At 36.5% G+C, this 21,934-nt stretch overlaps 1 protein-coding gene across 1 annotated transcript in view; it reads left to right on the top strand.

Moving 5' to 3' along the window:
• The first annotated feature begins 10,182 nt into the window (after positions 1-10,182).
• Positions 10,183-21,934, top strand: part of TRPC4 (transient receptor potential cation channel subfamily C member 4) — a 341,290-nt gene continuing 329,538 nt past the window's right edge. Inside the window, exon 1 of the mRNA XM_016208908.2 lies at positions 10,183-10,816. The gene's annotated coding sequence lies outside the window, so the exon portion shown is untranslated. The remainder of the gene's footprint in view (positions 10,817-21,934) is intronic.

Raw genomic sequence — 21,934 nt, 5'->3', positions numbered from 1 at the left:
GTTATCTAGTTACTCAAACAAAAATTCTCATGGCCATCTTTATTCTTATAACTTGTATGCGAACATTTTGGAAATTCTGATGAATGAGAGTTGGTTCATACCGTATTTCCTGGTTTGATTCCATAGCCACCTTAGTGGTATCCCTGCTTCCAAAGCTGCTTCCCTACATTCTATTCTCAATAAAGAGGCCAGAATAATCCTTTAGAACATAAATCAGATCAGATTACTCCTCTACCTGGAGCACTGCTTCCCTAATTAATTCCCATGGCCAGCTCCCTAACCTTCAAGGTTTTGCTCAGATGAGGTCTATCCTGACAACTTATCTAAAATTACAATTCACTATCACCATCTGACTCATCAGCACTTCTAATCCCCATACCCTATTCTTTTAGTCACTCTCTAACATTGTCTATAGTTAATTAATTTAATATGTCTATTAAATGTGTTTGTCTTCCCTGAAGTGTAAGGCCTGCAAGGACATGAACTTACCTGTTTTGTTCACAGATGTATACTAATCCCTATCACAGTGCTTCAGATGCAATAGAGACTCCATAAATATTTGTTGAATAAATGATGAGACTGGGATTTTAGACATAGGCACCATGATTCTAGAGTTCATAAAATTTATGACTAAAAAATTGCATAAAAATGAAATTATTAAAAAAATACTTGAAAAAAATTAATCAACATGGGAGAAAAAAGGCTTCAGGAATATTCTAGTTCTAATAGAAATCATGCAGGAAAATGTGGTAGTTTAAAGTATACAAAAATTAAACCTAGTATGATATCATAAGCATGGCAGCCTGAGAAGTTTCCCTGGCCTCTCCTATTAAAGTTACAAGTTTCACAGCTATAATTCAACAAAGGATTTCCTGCCCAGCACACAAATGTGTCTGAGAGATCTGTTCATTGAAATATCCAAAGGTGGGTGAATCCGAGCAAATGGGAGTAATGAAGGAGGAAGAACAGAGACAGATGCCATGGAAGCAGCCTGGAGCTCACAGGGTGTCTTGGGAGAAAGGACTCATAGTGAAAGGGTAGAAAATGATACTCCAAACAAATGGCATCCAGAGAAGATCTGTGTAACCATACTTGATGTGACAAGATAAATTTCAAGACAAAACAGATAACAAGAGACAAAGATGGGCATTTTTATAATAATAAAGGGACAATACAGGAAGAAGGCTTACTATTTATTAATATATATGCATCCAACCAGGGTGTACCAAAGTAAATAAAAAAACACTAACAGAACTAAAGGGAAAAATGGACAAAAACACAATTATAGAAGGGGACTTATATACACCATTGAGAACTGTAAATAGCTGATCCAAATAGAAGAAAATGTTGGCTTTAAATTACACATTAGACCAAATGGACAAAAATCAACATTTACAGTCTTTTACCTAAGAACACCAGATTATACGTTATTTTCCAGTACACATGAAACATTCTTAAGGGTAGACTATATGTTGGGACACAAAATTAGCTTCAACAAATTTAGGAAGATTGAAATCATAACAAGCGTATTCTCCAACCAGTTTGAAATTAGAAATCAACTGAAAAAAGAAAGAGGGACAAATCACAAATATGTAGAGATTAAACAACATGCTATTAAAGGATGACTGGGTCCATAAAAGAAATAAAAGGAAATATCAAAAGATACATAAAGTCAATGAGAATGACAATGTGACATATCAAAACATTTGGGATACAGCAAAAGAATAAGAGGAAAGTTTATATCATCACAGGGCTATTTCAAGAAATAGGAATAATCCCAAATAAATAACCTAACATTAAATCTTAAGGAGCTAGAAAACAGGCTCAGCTGGCCACGGCTCAGTGGTTGAGCATCAACCTATGGTCCAGGAGATTGCAGTTCAATTCCCCATCAGGGCACATGCCCAGGTTGCAGGCTCGATCCTCAGCAGAGGGTATGCAGGAGGCAGCTGATCAATGACTCTCTCTCATCATTGATGTTTCTATCTCTTTCTCTCTCTACCTTCCTCTCTCTGAAATCAATAAAAAATATTATACATATATATATATATATAAACTAGAAAGAAGAACAAGTGAAGTTCAAAGTCACCAGAAGAAATAAAAAAATAAAAATTAGAGAATTAAATAAAGTTGAGAACAAAAAGACCATAGAAAAAATTAATTCAATGAAGAGCTGGTTATTTGAAAAGATTAATAAAATTGACAAGCTTCTGGATAGACTCACTAAGGAAAACGAGGAAAGTCTCAAATCAACAAAATTGGAAATAAAAGAGAAGTTACAACAGACACCATAGAAATACAAAAGACTATACAAGAATACTATGAAAGTCTACATGCCGTCAAATGGATAAGATCCTGGAAACATATAACCATCCCAGACTGAATCATGAGGAACTGAAAACTGTAAATAAACCAATCAACAATATGAAAATTGAAACAATCATCAAAAACTTCCCCAAAAGTAAAAGTCCAGTACTGGATGGCTTCTCTAGTGAATTCTACCAAATATTCAAAGAAGATTTAATACCTATCCTTCTCAAAATCTTCCAAAAAATTGAAGAAGGGGCAATACTTCCTAACTCATTTTATAAGGCCAGCATTATCTTGTTACCAAAATCTGTCAAGGATAACATGCCCCCCCCCCCACACCCCTACAGACCAATATCTCTGATGAATACAGTTACAAAACTCCTAAACAAAATACTAGCATATCGAATACAGCAATAAATTTTTAAAAATACATCATAATCAAGTGAGGTTCATTCCAGGGCTGCAAGGATGACTCAACATAGGCAAATTGACCAATGTAATATACCAGAGTAACAAAATAAAGAATAAAAATAATATGATCATATCAATAAATGCAGATAAGGCATTTGATCAGATAAAACATCCATTTATGATTAAGAAAAACCCAATAAAATGGATATAAAAGGGAAGTACTTGTACATAATAAATGCAATATATGACATTCCCTCAGCTAATATCTTACTCAGTGGTGAAAAACTGAAAGCTTTTTCTCTAAGATCATGAACAAGACAAGCAAGTGCACACTCACCCTCTTATTCAACATAGTACTGGAAGTCCTAGCTAGAGCAATCAGGCAAGAAAATGAAATAAAAGGCATCCAAATTGGGAAGGAGGAAGTAAAAGTGTCACTTTTTGCAGATGACATGATTCTTTACATAAAAAAAACTAAATACTCCACCAAAAAACTATTAGAAACAATAAATGAATACAGGAAAGTTGCAGGATATTAAAACAATGAACAAAAATCCTTTGTATTCCTATATACCAACAATAAAATTTCAGGAAAAGTAGTGGGAAAAAAATTTCTCTTGTAATTACAAGTAAAAGAATAAAACACCTAGGAATAAACTTAATGAAGAATGTGAACAATCTATGCACTGAAAACTAAAGGACACTATTAAAATAAATTGAAGTCCTGGCCTAGTGGCTCGGTTGGAGCAACATCCCATGCTTGATTCCTGGTTGGGGCACGTGCCCAGGTTGTGTGTTCAATCCCTAGTTGGGTCCCATGCAGGAAGGATGTTTCTCACATCAATGTTTTTTTCTCTGTCTCTCTCTCACCTGCCCTTCCTCTCTCTTTAAAATCCATTATTAAAAAATCATGTCCTTGGTGAGGATAAAAAAGAAAAAAAAGATTGCTGAAACTATTAGGGATCTTTTTAAAAAAATGTTTTTATGGATGTTTAGAGAGAGAGGAAGAGAGAGGGATAGAGATATAGAAACATAGATGAGAGAGAAACATCAGTCAGCTGCCTCCAGCATGCGCCCTACTGGGGATCGAGCCTGCCTGACCAGGAATCAAATCTGTGACTTCTTGGTTCATGGGTCAACACTGACACTCAACCACTGAGCCAAACCAGCCGGGCTATTCAGGGTCTTAAAAAAGAAAAAAAGAAATTCTGTGTTCATGGATTAGAATAATCAACATAGCTAAAATGGATATATTACCCAAAGCAATATACAGATTCAATGCAATCTCCATAAAAATACCAATGACATTTTTTAGATAAATAGAAGCAAAAAATCATCAGATTTATAAGGAACCACAAAAGACCCCAAATAGCCAAAGCAATTCTGAGTGGAAAAAAAGCTGAAGATATCACCCTCCCTGACTTCAAATTATACAACAAAGCTACAATAATCAAAACATCGTGGTATTCTAGGAATGTATCCTAAGAATCCTGAAACACTAATCAGAAAGAATATATGTACCCCGATGTTCATAGCAGCACAGTTTACAATGGCTAAGATGTGGAAACAGCCCAAGTGCCCATCAGTAGATGAGTGGATAAAAAAGCTGTGGGATATATACACTGTGGAATACTACGCAGCTGTAAAGAAGAAGAATCTCGTACCCTTTGGGACAGTATGGATGGACCTGGAGAAAATTATGCTAAGTGAAATAAGCCAGGCAGAGAAAGACAAACATCACATGATCTCGCTTATACGTGGAATCTAAAGAACTTAATAAACTGATGAACAGAATAGATTCAATGATATGGAAGCATGGATGAGACTGACAAATGTCAGAGGGATGAAGGAGGGTGGGTAGGTGGAGGGGGAGAAAGTAACCAAAGAATTTATATGCATATGTACATAACCCAAGGACACGGACAATGGTGGGGAGAGGGACTGGGGAGGGGGGTGGGACAGGGTGGAACGGGTAATTGGGGAGAAAAAGGGACATTGTAATATTTTAAACAAAAATAAAAATTTTAAATTAAATAAATAATAAATAAATAAATAAATAATAAAACAAAACAAAACAAAACAAAACAACAGCAACACAGTATGGTATTAGGAGAAAAAGAGACACACAGACCAATAGAACAGAATTGACAGTCCAGAAATAAACTCACATATATGCAGGCAAATAATTTTTGACAAAGGAGCCAAAACATACAATAGATGGTGCTGGGAAAATTGGAAAGCCCCATGCAAAAGAATGAAACTATACTGCTATTTCCTCCCATATACAAAAATTAACTCAAAATGGATTAAAGACCTAAGTATAAGATTAAATCAATAAAATACATAGAAGAAAACATAGTACTAAACTTATGGACCTTGGTCTTAGAGAGAACTTTATGAATTTGACATCAAAGACAGGGTAGTAAAAGCAAAAATAAATGAATGGGACTATATCAAAATAAAAAGCTTCTGCACAGCAAAAGAAACTATCAACAAAACAAAAAGCAACCAGCTGAATGGGAGAAGACATTTACAAACAGCTCCGACAAAGAGTTAATATCCATAATAAAAACTCATACAACTCATACAATTCAACAGCAAAATACCAAACAATCCAATTAAAAGAATGGGCAGAGGATTTGAACAGACACGTTGCCCAAGGTGACATATAAATGCTCAACAGATATATGAAAAGATTTTCAACTTCATTAGCTTTTAGGGAAATGCAAGTCAAAACTACAATGAGACACCACCTCACACCTGTTAGAATTATTATCAACAAGATAGGTAATAACAAGTGTTAGAGAGGCAGCGGAGAAAAAGGAACCCTCATTCACTGCTGGCGGGAATGTAGACTGGTACAGCTACTGTGGAAAACAGTATGGAAGCTCCTAAAAAAACTAAGGAAAGAATTACCATACGACTCAGCAACTCCTCTTCTGGGTATCTACCCAAAATATTTGAAAACATTTATTCACAAAGATATATTTACCCTTATGTTCACTGCAGCATTATTCATGGTGGTGAAGACATGAAAGCAACTAAATTATCCTTCAAGAGATGATTGGATAAAGAAGATGTGGTACATATATACAATGGAATACAATTCAGCTATAAGAAAAGAAATACTGCCATTTGAGACAACATGGATGGATCTTGAAAATATGCTACATGGAGTCAGTCAAAGGGTAAAGTCAAGAACGATATGATTTCACTCATATGTGGGATATAAACTAAAAGCAACAAATGAACAAAGAAGACAAACAAATAAAAACTCATAGACACAGATAAGAGTGTGGTAGTAGCCAGAGAGAAGTGGGGTGAGGGAAGGTAGACAAGGTTAAAGCAGATCAAATATATGTTTGCAGAAGGATATTTGACTTTGGGTAGTGAACACACAATGCAATATAAAGATGATATATTACAAAATTGTATACAGTACTTAAAACCTATATAATTTTATTAACCAATGTCATCCCAATAAACTTAATAAAATCTTAAAACAGAATTAAACCTTTTTAAAAACAAATAATGTCATCTAAAATTTTAACAGTAAATAAAATGAGCAATATCTGCTATAAATATGGTGAGAATTAATGTTCTTAATATTAAGACATATTATGAATCAAATGGGGGAAAAAGGCACCAAAACCCCTATAAGTATTGGAAAGGTATATATAACTCACAAAAAAGTAAACTAGCAAAGCATAAAATATAATATTTCAAATTTTTTCTTTTTTTTATTGCTGATACTATTACAGATGTCCTCCATTTTCCCCCTTTGTCCACCTCCACACCCCCCCACTCCCCTGGCCTTAACCATACTATTGCCTGTGTCCAGGCTATGCATATACGTTCTTTGACTAATCTTGCTACCTTCTTTTATCCAGTGACCCCCACTCCCCTCCCCTCTGAGATCTGTCAGTCTGTTCCATGTATCAGTGTACCTGGTTCTATTTTGTTTGTCAGTTTATTTTGTTCAGTAGATTCCACATATAAGTAAGATGATATGGTATTTGTCTTTCTCTGACTGGCTTATCTCATTTAGCATAATAATTCCCAGGTTCAACCATACTGTCACAAAGGGCAATACAACTTATTACATTGAGATGACAGTTTTTTAAAATAAGAAGTTAGAAAAAATATAAAAAAGAAAAGGGAAAAGAAAACTATGTATATCCCATGTTATAAGGGCTCGGTAAAATATGTATAATATATCATGAGTTTTAAATCAGTCTCTCATTTTGATGCAGTAGCTCTATTTCTAAGAATCTATTCTGAGTACATATATTTTAGTAAAGACTAGTGTGTACAAAGGCTCTCAAGAAAATCTAACCATATGAAATAATATTATAAAAACTAATCACATTTGCAAGATGAGAAATATTTAAGTATTTCATAGAAACATATAGTGATTTATTTAAATGTTTTTAAAGAAAACTTGGTAACTTTGAAAATATTAAATTTTTTACAAAGTCAGGCCAAAAACTTTGTTGGTGGCATGATCCATGCAAATTAGATCAAATAGTCACAACTGATGGCAAATCAGGCATGCAAAAATCTGGAGCAAGGGCTGCTGTCTGCAGGGGAAGCTGAGCAGGGCCTAGCCCTTCAGTAAGGGAGGGACCATCAGTGAGCCTTTGTTTAGAATAAGGGAAAGTTCTGGTCAATAAGTAGAACATAGGTCACATGGGTCTCAAAGACAATGCTAACCTATTTCCCAAATTTACCTAAGATAAGAAAAAGTCATTATCATGTATTTGGTGATGGCAACATCACATATAGAGTATTTCTGTCACATAAAATTCTAATAGTGATACATGTGCAAAATTTAATTTTCTCAATATCTTTATCTTTGATTGTCTCTAAGTCAGGAAGTACTCCACATACTACCTATCAGCTTCTAAGTGAAAGTAATATTTAGAAATAGGTTGAAAGCTGAGTTCCTAAAACAGCAGTAATTTCAGTTTCATGATATATTTTAGCCATGAATAAGCATTAGAGAGAATGATCTTACTGCTACCATTTCTTGGGTTACTTGACTCTTGCTAATTTCAAAACAAGAGTGTTTTTTTGTTTTTCTGATTAAGGTGCTGAAGAAATTTCCACTCAGCATATAGCATTTTACTGTACATTACTTTGACTTTAGTGAATTGCATTTTAAGTGGAATGCAGATTTGTGAAATAATATCAAATTTGTATTTAAAAATTATAAACAAAAACAAGCCTTCTTCCTTCTACTGCTAATGGCAGTAGTATATGCAGTTCACTGTGTTTTAAAATATATTTCAAATAACTTTCTTGAAATTGCTAATCACTTTAGTAGGTGGCACGAGGTTAGCAATCAATAATTACACAAAACTTTTGAAAATGCACCTCACTGTTCAATAGAACATTCTTCTTCCCATGGAAACATAGTTTACTCAGAGGGTTACCCTCACTGTTCCTTTCCATTTTGTATTTATTATAGATTCACAGGCATATTTCTTATGGGGAAAATAACAAATTAGGGAAATAGGCAAAAATGCCTCTCACCAATATCATGACAGAGATGGCATTTATTATAAAGAACATATCCTCAAAGAGGCAGGAAGGCATATATAATTTGGTACAGATGCTAAGGTTGCAAAAAGTAAAGCTCTTAATCTCTAATCAATGGGTATGTTTTGTCACTGTTGCACTGTCTTCTGAATGTATTTTAAAATGTATTATAAAGACATATAAGGATCTCAGTATGTGAAATTTTATTAGAGGCTTATTTTTAAAGACACACTCAGAATATGTAGAATATTGTTTATCGGGGTGAGACAAAACATTACATCAATAAATGTTAGCCTCACTTTTGTTTCTTAGGCATTAAAACATTTCAATTACTGATGATTAATGGGAATATTATTTAATGAAAAAATACAAAAATATAGTTGCATTGCATACAATAGATTTTCATATATATTGTCCCTCCACCCTTGTTAGAAAGTTGACTTACATGTGTTATAAAGTTCATTACTATGTCTACAGATAGGTGTGTTCTTGCATATTTTATAAAAGCCATTGTTTAACATTAAGAAAATTTAAAAACTGTTTAGAGATGTTAATGTACTTTTGTGGTGAAGAGAAAAAAGAGATTCGGTGAAAGAAAGGAAAACTTGTTTTTCTCTTTTTGGTTGTTTTATGGAGAGATATTATAGGAACCAGTTTTGCTTCAGTGTTCTTCAATATTTTGGATAAGATGATCTAGAGGTAGTGCTCTTGGAAATTTAGAACCCAGGTCAAAGCTGGGCTTGAGATAAACCCATGAGAAAAGCTGTCTGCTAGAGGGAAAGAGAAATTTAGAAAGTAAGGAAAGTGATTTAAGAGGGGGAAAAAAGCAGCATGCACATCACACCAGTATTCTCTAATGATACCCTCTTTATTCATGTAAATATTAAAAAAACAAACAAACCCTTGACTCATGTGAACTAAGGAGAGGGAAAAAAGATAACCAAGAAAGAAATCAATTAATAGAAGTTGTATGTGGGTGCAGCTTGCACCTCCCTTGACTCCCTTGGGGTAATATTCTTTGGGAAGAAATTTGTCCTCCTTGGACCCAGCTCCTGACTCCCAGAAGGTGTAACGACACTTGGCTGACAGGAGCAGAAAGGGTTGCCACTAATCTGTTGCACAAGCAGGAACCTGGAGCAGGCATATGCTCAGATGCCATTGGCAACTAACAGCACCCCATGGCTTTAGGAAAATAAAATCAAGTAGAAACCAAAAGTTGTTTAACGGGATATTTGCTAGCTCAGATTACACATGGCCACCATCCTCGATTTTACAATGGTCTTTCAAGCCATAGGATCTACACCAACCAAGCCTCTGTGAGTGACAAGCTGGGAATCACAGCATTGCAGTTACAGCAAGTAAATTAGCGCCAGCTTTGCTATTATATAGCTTTACTTCTCTGAGCTTGAATCTTGTTTTAATGTGTGAATACCAGAGATTGGCCAGGAGATCACTTTTATCCTGAAATTTCAGTAGCTATTGGAGCAGCACACACACACACACACACACACACACACACACACACACACACACACCACACCACACACACTTGAAGTCACTGAACCTCTATTCATAGGCTGGTATTTTAATAATTTAATATTTGGAAACTTACTGATTTCCTGTGCCTGTTGAAAAGGCCAAGCTGGGCGGGGGTGGGAGGAACACTGTGCCTCATTTGTTCATTGCGACTGTCTCCATTGTTGACTCTAGTGGCAAGCTAAATAATCCTTCTCTTGCAGGGGAAGTCTGACACCTTGAGGAATGGGGGAGGGTGCAGAGCCCAGAGGAGCCAGGGTGGGAGAAGCTTTGAGTTGCCAGTGGGGGTGAGCTTACTTTTTCAAGTCGGGAGGCCTGCCTCCCGGATGCTTGTTTACTGGGGTGGGAGCAGGGCTACAGAAGCTGAGTTCAGGCAGGAGCTGAAGTCCGACATCTAAGCAGAGGTTGCCTAAACCTGGGGGTGTGGCTTGCTTCCGGGAAAACTGGATGAGTTCTGGCCACCAACTGGCCTTGATGAAGACTGGCCCGTGGTGAGCTCGCCTGCCAAACTGGCTGATGCCCCTGGACTATTCCGGAGCAGCAGACTGGGAACCAAGCGTCAGCTTTTGCCAGTGAGCTGGTGTCCTCCACTGCCACACAGTGCCGTGCGTGGGACGCGCATCTTCAGAGGTTGTTCCTTCTGAGACGAGTCTGCGAGGACACGGAGTCAGCCTGCCAGCCGGCACCGAGGGCGGGGTTCCTTCCTCTGCTCATCTGTTGTCATCTGTGGGAAAGCTAACTTTGTCCTGAGGGATCCGTGGGGGCGGGGGTGGGCGAGTTCTCCTCCCTTGGTGCTCACCTCCCCCTCCAGAGCCACCCCTCCCCCGCCTCCCAAGGCGTAGCTCTGGGAGCATCCTCTCTTCGCCCAGATTGGTGCCAGCTGCGTGGGCTCCAGCTTCATGCGTCTTCCTTGGAATGCTTTGAAACTCCGCAGAGACTAAGGAAATTCCATTAGAATTTGCCGTGGCGCCAGCCCTTGGACCGATCCATCTTCAGCCAGAAGATTGCAACTTTACAGGTAAATAGGGTGTCGCCTCACACAGTCCCGTTTGACCAGAGCTGCACCTCGCCTCCTTTCTAGGATCTCGGTTAAATTTCTCAAGCTGCCTGGGAAGCCGGATCCCTCCTGGGAGGCGGACTGACATCCTTGGGGGATTAGGAGTTCAAAAGGCTCCCGGATGCATGGTTTCTCTTTAAGGCTCCACCGGATTTGTGAAGCTTTCTGTGGTTGACTCGTGGTGAGCTGGAGTTAGGGGATGCTTCTCAGCCTCTCACCACACCCGGCTTTAAAGCAGGAGAGAGGGCTAGGAATGAACCCCCGGTGTGACTTATAAGGTAAACAAAGCAGCTGTAGCCACACCGCGGTGCTGGGGAGGAAAGCTGTTTTTTTAGCCTGTTATGCATTGGGAGAAATGAGAGATTTTGGTGGCCACTGGGAATATATATAAGTGAGCCCTATCTAGCCACTCTGGGTACCTAAACTGGGGAAATGAAGAAAGGATAGTTCTCAATATCCTGTCGATCGATCAGTTACACTCGGAATCATTTTTATTCTGTCAAGAAACAGAAACACTTTTATGCCTGTTGCTGGACCCAGGCTAGGGATTCCTAGGAAGCTTGGCAACTGAAATCCCAATGACTGTTTACTACTTGGGTAAATCACTGGGATTCACAGCACAACTTGTTTCAGCTGTGAACTCAGCTGCCTTTTGTTACTAGAGAATACTGAAAGGGAATAGAGAATTTGAGAGTGAGAAAGGGAGCTCTTATCTTGTCTGTACCCACTACATTGTATCCACTATGTTGTATCCCTGTTCACAGGGTTTCTTAGGGGACCTTACCCAATTATAAAGTGAGTGAGAGGAGGCAAAAGCAAGATTTAATTGTTTTATTAAAAATAAATTTAGAGCACTTGTAAAACTAAAAAAAAAAAAAATTCAGGTCTATCTTTTTTAACTTTCCTATCATATTACAAATTACAAATTGCTTAAGAAAAAGGTTAACTAGAATTAATTTTTTTTTAAAAGTTTCTTTATCTTTATTGTTGAAAATATTACAGATGTCCCCTTTTTATCCCCATTGAATGGATCCCCTCCACCCTGCATCCATCCCACCCCCAGGCTTTCCCCACACCAATGTTTGTGTCCATGGGTTATGTAGATTTTTTTTTTTAAAAAGTAAACCTTTGAATTAGACAGTGAGAGTATGAGTGCGTGGATATTTTAAAACATTCCAATTGTCATCATAGTAGTATGGTTTTATTTAATTTTATGTTTGTAATATTTGTAATACCTAGTTCTATTTACCTGGACAGTAGATGAGGAAACACTTCCTGCCTCCCTTAAGTATTTAAGGGAAAAATCAATAAGATATAGGGATAACTAGTACTTCAGATATTAGAGTCAAATTTTAATAAGATGGTAAAGAAACACTTAAAAACTATATGAATTAAAGCAGTTAATGTAAATCATCGCATCAGTAGACATTCAATGGACTTTATCAAAGTAATGTATGAAAATGTCTTCAATTAATAAAGCATGGTACAGATGAAAAGAGGGAGAGAGAAAGCTCCTCTCTGCTAAGCTTGTGGTAGTTGGAGTGAAGAGTTCACAGATTTATGCCAAGAAAGTGATACACAAAGAAAAATACTAACAGGTCGAAGAGATTGATCCATAAAAGGTGCTTAATAGTCATTGAATGAATAAATATATATGTTTAAATAGTTAAAATAAGGCATAGTGAGGAGATGTGTAATTGCAAATATAGAAAATTTCTTCTTCTTAAGTAAAAACTTGAACATGGGCATTCGTCAAAGTGTAAAGTATATAAGCTCCACAAATACAAGAAACTTGTTTCTTTAGTAAAACCGTCAAACATTAACAATGTTTCTAAAAAATCTTTTATCTTGAAAAGTAAGATAACTTTAAATTTACTTGCTTAATGGTCATTCTCAAAAGTTTGTAAGGGGTGGAACACATTTCCGTTATGTATAACCTTCAAAATTTTGCCATTTTCATGTTGTTTATTTCTCTGTTGAAGTTATTCTTGGAAGTCAAGACAAAAATGCACAGAGAAAACTGTGAGAAAATTAAAGTCCTCTAAGAATTTTATGTCCATTTTGGTTATTAAAATAGTAAGAGACCAAATAATTTTCCATATAAGATAACCTTAATTAATTCACACTTTATATAAATAAGAAACACCAGAAACATTGCTTTTATTCTTTCTGATTAGGAGAAATTTGAATATCTTGTTTAATACATATGTTTTAAACTTTTAAACCCTGTTATTAAAATTATTAAGTGTTTATCAAAGTATAATGATAGCCCTTAGGATGTTTAGTGATGAACCCTACAGAATTAAAAAATACTTTACAAATATATCGTTAAAAGTATTGTCATATCTTTATAACTGTAGTTTAACTGCCAGGATAAGTGGTTGCAATTCAGATTATCAACATTACATTTAGCAGCTGAAAACTGAAATAATCTGCCTTTTCTAACTCACTCATATCTTGGAACAAAAGGATATGCACACATTTGTTCAGTACTTAATAATGTAAATATCAGTGCATTGAGACCTCAATATTTGAAGAGATTTGGGAATATTTTGATCAGGGATATAATATCATGAATATATCTTTTTAATCTGCATAAATATAGTCCTGGTCTCTGAGAACATTAGTACTGCTAAGTAACTCTATGATGAAAATGAATTTAGGGAAATATGTCATTCATCTGTGAAAATTAAAATTGAAGACATGCATTGAAAATATATCAATTTAAAACTACATTATTCTAGGAATGGTTTGGTAAATTATCTATTTAAATTTTTAAAATATCTAATGATCCTTCTGAAAGTTCAGTTTTACTTAAGTAGGATATGAAAGATAATAGTTTCAGTACTTGATCTGCTTTTTAAATTAAACCGTAAATTATATCCCATTAATATTAGTGTATGTTTTGTCTCCTTTAAAAACAACATTATATTTGAAATACAGCAGCGTCATAGAATCATTGAGAGGTAACAGATGACACATGAACACGATTTTACATTTAAAATCAGAAATGTTAATTAAAACATTAATTTAAAAATATGCCTTGATAGCTTTATCTAGCACACTGCATTCTTTTTTGAGAAATGGCAGGTACAATGAAATGAATCAGATATGCATTTATTATATTTTGCTTGTAGTTTGCTATTATATTTTTGATATATGTTGAAAAAATCAACATAAATAATTTGCTTGAACAAATGCCATTAAGAGTTAAAATTTATTTAAGACAGGAAAACAGGAGCTATTATGAAAGAAAGAAAAGAATAAAATGAAGGAATCAATATTTGTGGGTACTTAATGTATGCCAGGCGCTATGCTAGAAACTTAAAATTTTTTTTTCATGTTTATCTTCACATCTATCTTAAAACTGAAGTATTTTTACCACCTTTTAAATAATCTGAAAATATTAAATTTCTAAAAATTCACAAAACTGTTTTGTAGGAAAGTCAGGATTTGAACCCATGTCCACTTCTCTCTAAATCCAATACACTTTGTACTTAAGCCTTAATAGTTTCAAAGAGAAAATTAGCATACTTTTAATAAGATTCTTAAATTCATTGAATTCTTCAAGCTATAAATTTCTTTGATTTTTGAAATAATGTAACATGGGGACATAAACCCATTATGAGTCTACAGTTTAGAACAGTAAACTCTTAACTAAAGCACCACAAGAATTGAAACAGAGCAGGAGATATAACACTCAATCTTAAGAAGGTTGTTCTCAAAATTATTTCCTTTATTATTCTTGAATATAAATGTAATATATGTGGAAAGGGAAAAAAGGGTTTATTTTTTTTCCAGGTAAAATTTTATTTTTATTTTTTAAATTTCTCTTTGTTGAAAGTATTACAAATGTCCCCTTTTCCCCTGCATTGATCCCCCTCGACCTTGTACCCCTCCCCCTAGGCATTCACCACACTATTGTCAGTGTCCATGTGTTATGCATATATGCATATAAGTTTTTAGGTTAATCTCTCCTTACCTACCTGCCTTCCATCTGAGATTTGTCAGTCTGTTCCATGTTTCTGTGTCTCTGGATCTATTCTGTTCATCAGTTTACTAAGTTCTTTAAATTCTACATATAAGTGAGATCATGTGATGTTTGTCTTTGTCTGCCTGGCTTGTTTAATTTAGCACAATATTCTCCAGGTTCATCCCTACTGACCCAAAGAGTACGAGATCCTTTTTCTTTACAGCTGCTAGTATTCCACGGAGTAAATGTCCCACAGAATTTTTATCCACTCATCTATTGATGGGCACTTGGCCTGTTTCCAGGTATTAGCTATTGTAAGTTGTGCTGTTATGAACATAGGGGTGCATATATTCTTTCTGATTAGTGCTGCAGGATTCTTAGGATATATCCCTAGAAGTGGGGTCACTGGGTCAGAAGGAAGTTCCCCTTTTAATTTTTTGAGGAACCTCCATACTATTTTCCATAGTGGCTGCAGCAGTCTGCATTCCCACCAGCAGTGTGCCAGGGTTCCCCTTTCTCCATAACCTCGCCAGCATATGTCATTGGTGGATTTGTTGATGGCAGCCATTCTGACAGGTGTGAGGTGGTACCTCATTGTGGTTTGAAGTTGCATCTCTCTGATGATTAGCCATGTATGAGATTAGCCATTTCTCATATATCTCTTGGCCATCTATATGTCCTCTTTGGAGAAGTGTCTATTCAGGTCCTTTGCCCATTTTTTAATTGGATTGTTTGTCTTCCTATTTTTTTAATTTAATTTTATTTTTGTTTACAATATTACAGATGTCCCTTTTTCTCCCCAATGACCCATTCCACCCCATCCTATCCCCATCCCTAGTCCATCTCCCCACCATTTTCCGTGTCCCTGGGTTGTGCGTATATGCATATAAATTCTTTGGTTAATCTCTCCTCCTCCACCCACCCACCTTCCTGCATCCCTCTGACATTTATCAGTCTGATCTATGCTTCCATGTCATCGAATCTATTCTGTTCATCAGTTTATTAAGTTCTTTAGATTCCACATATAAGCAAGAATATGTGATGTTTGTCTTTCTCTACCTGGCTTATTTCACTTAGCATAATTTCTCCGAGTCCATCCATACTGTCCCAAAGGGTACGAGATTCTTCTTCTTTACATCTGTGTAGTATTCCATGGTGTATATGTCCCACAGCTTTTTTATCCACTCATCTACTGATGAGCACTTGAGCTGTTTCCAGATCTTAGCTATTGTAAACTGTGCTGCTATGAACATAGGGCTGCATATATTCTTTCTGATTAGTGTATTAGGATTCGAAGAATATATTCCTAGAAGTGGGATCACTGGGTAAAAGGCAGCTCCATTTTTAATTTTTTGAGGAACCTCCATACTGTTTTTCATAGTGGTTGCACCAGTCTGCATTCCCACCAGCAGTGTACTAGGGTTCCTCTGTCTCCACATCCTTGCCAGCAGGAGTCGTTTGTTGATGTTGGCCATTCATATAGGTGTGAAATGATACCTCATTGTGGTTTTAATTTGTATATTTCTGATAATTAGCAAAGTTGAGCATTTTCTCATGTGTCTCTTGGCCATGTGTATGTCCTCTTTGGAGAAGTGTATATTTCTTTTTTTTCTTTTTTTAAAATATATCTTTATTGATTTCAGAGAGAGGAAAGGAGAGGGAGAGAGAGAGACAGAAACATCAATGATGAGAGAGTCATTGATCAAGCCCTCAACCAGGCATGTGCCCTGACCGGGAATCGAACCCTAATCACCTGGATCCTAGGTCGATGCTCAACTGTTGAGCCAAGCCCAACCGGGCAGAAGTGTCTATTTCTTAATTGGGTTGTTTGTCTTCCTCTTGCTGAATAGTATGAGTTTTTTGTATACTTTGGAAATTAGCCGCTTATCAAATACATCCTTGGCAAATGTTTTCCCAGACCGCGGGGTTCCTTTGTATTTTTAGGCTGTTTTCTTTTGTTGTGCAGAAGCTTTTTAGTTTGATGTAGTCTGATATGTTTATTTTTCCTTTTGTTTCTCTTGCCCTAGGAGATGTGTCAGTGAAAATTCCACTACATGAGATGTCTGTGACTTTACTGCCTATGTTTCTTCCAGGATTTTTATGATTTTGTGACTTACATTTAAGGCTTTTATCTATTTTGAGTTTATTTTTGTGCATGGTGTAAGTTGGTGATCTAGTTTCATTTTTCTGCATGTACCTGTCCAATTTTCCCAGCACCACTTCTTGAAGAGATTGTCTTTACTCCATTGGATGCTCTTGCCTACTTTGTCAAATATTAATTGACCATAATGGCATGGGTTTATTTCTGGTGTCTCTGTTCTGTTCCATTGATCTGTATGCCTATTGCTGTACCAATACCTGGCCGTTTTTATTACAATGGCTTTGTAGTATAGTTTGAAGTCCGGTAATATGGCTGATTTTGTATCCAGCTATCTTGCCAAATTCGTTTATCAAGTCTGGTAGTACTTTGATGCAGTCTTTAGGGTTTTCTATGTACAGTATCATGTCATCTGCAAATTATGACAGTTTTACTCCCTCCATTCCAATTTGGATACCATTCATGTTTTTTTCCTGTCTGATGGCTGTGGCAAGGATTTCCAGTACTATGTTGAATAAGAGTGGTGAAAGTGGTCATCCCTTTCTTGTTCCTGTTTTTAGGGGAAATGGTTTTAGTTTTTGCCCATTGAGTATGATGTTGACTATAGGTTTGTCATATATGGCCTTATTATATTGAGGTATGATCCCTCTATACCCACTTTGCTGAGAGTTTTTATCAGAAATGGGTGCTGTAGAATGCTTTTCTACATCTATTGATATGATCATATGATTTTTGTCCTTCATTTTGTTTATGCGATGTATCACCTTTATTGATTTGCAGATGTTGTACCAGCCTTGCATCCCCAGAATAAATCCCACTTGGTTGTGGTGTATGATCTTTTAACCCTTTGCGGTCGTTTGTCTACTCTCAGCCACCAAAGCTTTTTTACCGTTCCGGTCGTATGTCTGCTCTCAGCCACCACAGCAAGGAACCGTACGAATCTTAACTCTTATTCATTCCTGTATCAGTTCATAAACCTTGTTTATCCTTCATAATCTTGCATGTTATGTATCACTGCTCTTTCAATGGAAATTAATTCCGACCAGTACGACACCCATGTCCAAATTTAATACGACCACAAAGGGTTAAATGCATTGCTGGATCTGGCATTGCTGGATTTTAGTGAGGATTTTAGCATCTATGTTCATGAGGGATATTGGCCTGTATTTTTCTATTTTTGTAGTGTCTTTATCTTGTTTTGGGATTAGGATGATGCTGGCTTCATAAGAAGAGTTTGGGAGTTTTCCCTCCTCTTGAATTTTCTGGAATTGTTTGAGTAGAATAGCTGTTAATTCTTCTTTGAATGTTTGGTAAAACTCTTGTAAATCCATCTTGTTCAGGACTTTTGTTTGCTGGGAGTTTTTTGATTACTGCTTCAATTTCATTAGTTGTTATCGGCCTATTCAGGTTTTCTGCCTCTTCTTGATTCAGCTTTGGAAGGTTGTATGCTTCTAGGAATTTGTCCATTTCCCCCATGTTGTCCAATTTGTTGCAGATAGTTGCTTATAGTATTTTCTTACAATCCTTTGTATTTCTGTTGGGTCAGTTGTTATATCGCCTCTTTCATTTCTGATTTTATTTATTTGGGCCTCTCTTTTTGTTTCTTAGTGAGTCTGGCTAAAGGTGCATCAATCTTATGTACCTTTTCAAAGAACCAGCTCTTGGTTTCATTGATTTTTTTGTATTTTTTTTTAGTTTCTCTGTCAGTAATTTCTGCTCTGATCTTTATTATTTCCTTCCTTCTACTTCCTCAGAGTGTTCCTTGCTGTTCTCATTCTAATTCTTTTAGTTGTTGTGTTAGATGGTTCATTAGATATTTTTCTTGTTTCTTGAGATAAGCCTGTAATGCTATGAATTTTCCTCTCAGGACTGCATTCTCTGTGTCCCGTAAATTTTGGGTTGTTGTCCATTTTTTTTTCTTTCCATGAAGTGTTTGCTTTTTTCCTTAATCTCATTGGTAACCCATTCATTGTTTAATAACATGCTATTTAGCCTCGATGTGCTTGAATATATTTGAGTTTTTTTATAGTGGTTGATTTCTAGTTTCATGGCATTGTGATCTGAGAAGACGCTTGATATGATATCACTCTTCTTGTATTTGTAGAGACTTGCCTTATGCCCTAACATGTGGTCTGCTTTTCAGAAAGTTCCATGTGCACTTGAGAAGAATGTTGATTTCTACTTTCTTTTTTTAAATGTACTTTTAAAAAAAATATACCTTTATTGATTTCAGAGAGAGGAAAGGAAAGGGACAGAGAGAGATAGAAACATCAATGATGAGAGAGTCATTGATCAAGCCCACAACCTGGGCATATTCCCTGACCGGGAATCAAACCCTGATCTCCTGGATCCTAGGTCGACGCTCAACCACTGAGCCGTGCCTGACTGGGCAATTTCTAGTTTCATGGCATTATATTATGCTTCTTTGATATGAAATGTTCTGTAAATATCAATTAAATCCATTAGGTCTAGTGAGTCATTTAATGTCTGTTTCCCTGTTGATTTTTTTTGTCTTGATGATCTGTCCAATGCTGCCAGTGGGGTGTTAAAGTCCCCCATATGATTGTGTTGCTGTCAACGTCCCCATTAAAGTTCACCAAGAAATTTTTTATATATTTAGGTGCTTCTATATTGGGTGCATAAATGTTTATATGAGGGTTCTTTCCTCTTGTTGGATTGATCCCTTCAGTATTATGTAGTGACCATCTTTGTCTCTTGTTATGGTCTATTTTGAAGTCTGTTTTGTCAGAAATAAGAACTGCTACTCCAGCTTTCTTTTCCTTTCCATTTACATGGAATATTTCATTCCATCCCTTCACTTTCTGCCCGAGTGAGTCTTTTGCTCTCAGGTGGGTCTCTGGTAGACAGCATATATTTGGGTCCTGTTTTCTTATCCATTCAGCTACTCTATGTCTCTTGTTTAAACCATTTATTCTGTTTACATTTAAGAATTCTATTGCTGGCTGGGTGTGGCTTAGTGGTTGAGCATCGACCTAGGATCCAGGCAATCGGGGTTCGATTCCAAGTCAGGAGACATGTCCGGGTTGCGGGCTGCAGCCAATCAATGACTCTCTCATCATTGATGTTTCTATCTCTCTCTCTCCCTCTCCTTTGCTCTCTCTGAAATCAATAAAGATATATTTAAAAAAAAGATTACTATTCATATAAACTCAATTAATGCCATTTTTTTCTCTTTATGCTGATATACCTTTCTCTATTCCTTCTTTTTCTTAGAGTAGTCCTTTGAGCATTTCTTGCAGTGCTGGTTTGTTGGTACTGAACAACTTTAGCCTTTTTTGTCTAAGAAGCTCTTTATTTAACCTTCAATTTTAAATGATAGCCTTGCTGGATAAAGCAATCTTGTCTGCATTTTCTTGCTTTTCATTACTTTGAGAACTTCATGCCATTCCCTTCTGGCCTGAAGAGTTTCTGTTGAGAAATCAGCTATTAGTTTTATCGGGGTTCCCTTATAGGTCACTGCTTGTCTCTCTCTTGCAGCCCTTAACATTTTCTCTTTGTCCTTGCCATTTGCCATTTTTATTATGATGTGTATTGGAGTGGGTCTCTTGTTTTGACCCTCTGTCCTTTCTGAACTTGTGTGGCTTTCTGCCTTGCTAGCATAGAGAAGTTTTCTGTCATTTCTTCCACCAAATTCTCTATGCTTTGCTCTCTTACGTCCCCCTCTGGTGCTCCTATAATGCGAATGTTGTTCCATGTCATACTGTCCCAAAGCTCCCTTAGACTGTCCTCATGCTTTTTAAGTGTTTTTGTTTTTTTTTTGCTGCTCTGATTGAGTGATTTTTTTTTTCTACCTGGCCTTCTAAGTCACTTATTCTATCCTCTGCTTCATTGAGCCTGCTTTTACTTCCTTCCAGTGTATTCTTGATGTCAGATACAACATTCTTTATTTCTGTGTGATTTATGTTCCTGTTATGTATCTCTTTTTTCATGTTTTCACTAAGGTCCTCAATATTATCCTCTAGTGCCTTGTTTTTCTCATTAAGTTCCTTGAACTTCTTTATAGTCAATACTCTGAACTCTGTTTCTGATAGCTTGCTTAACTCCATCTCATCAAAGACATTTTCTGGTGGTGTTTCCTTTTCTTTGGTTTAGGGGTTGTTTCTTTGTCACCCCATTTTGGTAGGTCATAGTGTTTGTACCTATATATTAGATATATTTGCTGTCTCCCAGTCTTGTGGGGTGGGATTTTGTCTTGTGAGTCCAGTGGAGCCCAGAGGTGTGCATTCCTTATACTTCTGAGCTCTTTGCTCTTGGTGTGTTCCTTTTGTGGGTGTCCCTTTTGTGGGTTCTCCTTTTGTGGTTGAGTCTGGATTGTTGCTGAGTAGTGCTTATGAGGACTCTCCTCTCAGGTTGGCTACCTGTGTGTCTCAGCCCCAACCTCGTCATGTAAGCTGTTGTACGGGTGCTGGCAAGGCAGGACAATACACAACTAAACTTCCAGGAAACAAGGGTATCTTACATAATATCTTGACATTCACAATGAAAACAACCTAAGTGAAAATAGAACTGGGAGAGTGAAGGGAGAATACACACACACACACACACACACACACACACACACACACACAAAGCCTAAAAAAGGAGAGAAAGAAAAGTAAAGCTTAGAGAGAGAGGAGTATAATGTTAATAGTGATGAAAATTTAGAAATTAATAATAAACTAAAATGTAAAAAATACAGGAGCTACCTGGAGATAATAGAGGCAGAGAAAAGATTCTGAAAGAAGAGCCAGCAAAAAGTAAGGGAGAGAATAGGAATAGGATAATAGTTGAAAATGAAAAAATAAAAATACAATAAATTGAATAAGAGAAACTAACAATCAAACAAAAAGACAGGAAGACAGAAGGGAGGAAAACAAAAAAAAGAAAATAAGGAAAAAAGGTTATGCAGATGGATTGAGAGGAGAGAGAGAGATAAAGCCCATGCAGGGAGGGAGTCCAATAAGAGATTTGGGGGAAACTATAGAGGAAAGCAGTAAACTTGTTGGTT

The sequence above is a fragment of the Miniopterus natalensis genome, chromosome 2 (genome assembly GCF_054644295.1).
Source record: "Miniopterus natalensis isolate mMinNat1 chromosome 2, mMinNat1.hap1, whole genome shotgun sequence".
NCBI lineage: Eukaryota > Metazoa > Chordata > Mammalia > Chiroptera > Miniopteridae > Miniopterus > Miniopterus natalensis.
This window is presented reverse-complemented; position numbering and strand designations above follow the sequence as displayed.